This window comes from Limulus polyphemus, unplaced genomic scaffold, assembly GCF_000517525.1.
Source record: "Limulus polyphemus unplaced genomic scaffold, Limulus_polyphemus-2.1.2 Scaffold111, whole genome shotgun sequence".
Classification (NCBI taxonomy): domain Eukaryota; kingdom Metazoa; phylum Arthropoda; class Merostomata; order Xiphosura; family Limulidae; genus Limulus; species Limulus polyphemus.
This window is the reverse complement of record NW_013665721.1, coordinates 577,585-578,885: the sequence shown is the minus strand read 5'-3', so window position 1 is coordinate 578,885 and position 1,301 is coordinate 577,585.

Sequence of the window (1,301 nt, the reverse complement as noted above, 5' to 3'; positions counted from 1 at the left end):
GGTTTGTTTGTTTTAGTAGCTATTGGGCTATCTGTTGTGGCCATCGTGGGGAATTGAGCCCCACATCTTATCGTTGTAAGTCCGTAAACGTATCGCTGTCTATTGTAATTTATCGCCTCTATAATTCAAATTTCGAACCTCTCTGAATTTCGCTTTACGTTATTTTCTCTTCTATTTTTTACGGTTTTCAGTCAGAAAATTTTTGTTTATGTGTTTTGGTGAATTAAAAATATTTTACATGCAATAATGTTAACTACCAGCATACTATGAAACTACCCCCCCAGTGGCACAGCGGAATGTCTGCGGATTTACAACGCTAGAAACCGGGTTGTTATACCCGTGGTGGGCAGAGCACAGATAGCCCATTGTGTAGCCTTGTGCTTAACTACAAACAAACAATGAAAACGATTTACCTGGTTTAAGTCTGGCAATGCTTTTCTGATAGTGTTTATACGTTAGTATGAATATAACAAAATCGAGAAACAAAACAAGCATATAAAGAAAAATAAGACGAAGGGGACATGTCTTCCCCTTTATAACAAGATATATTAATTTATTCAAATTTTTTTTGGGATAGGCCTACTACATCAGGCAGTTACCAATTACTTTTGTTTGTTTGTTTTTAAACCTGATGAAGACCTTTGGCCGAAATGTTCGGAATAACTTAAGTTTTTAGTTCGAGAGAGCAAAGCTATTTACGTCTGATTTTGCTTTATTTATTTTGCTTCATTTAAACAATGTTACTTACCATTAACTGAGGCACGGGTTAGCCTTGTCGTAGAGCTCTGGATTTCGAAGCTGGCGGGCTGTGTTTAAATGCGTACGATACCAAAAAAATCATTCCCCGCGCATTAAACTGTAGGTGCGTTATAAGAGTGACACTCAATCGTTAGCGTGGATAGTGGACGTTAGGGTGCTGCTGTCTTCTCTCTGGTCAGCAGTTCAAAAGGAGGCGACAAATAGCCTTAATAGCTCTGCCGTAAGTATTCAATATAAATACCGTTAATTCTTGTAAATTACGTATATATTCTAAGCTATGAACACAACTTTTATGAAATGTCAGTTCACCGTCTGATTAAAGACTGTATTAGCTGCCGGCAACAATATTATAACTTGTATAATTGTTCGCCTACTATTCTGGAGATTAAATGGCTGGAAGTCTCACACACAATGGATGATGACTCTTTTTCAACAGAAGCAATTGCCTGCAAGGCAAATCGTGTAATCTAAACATACATACATACATTAATTAATTTTGATAAAATAGTTAGCACAAAGGATCACGTATAAAGTGTAATAGA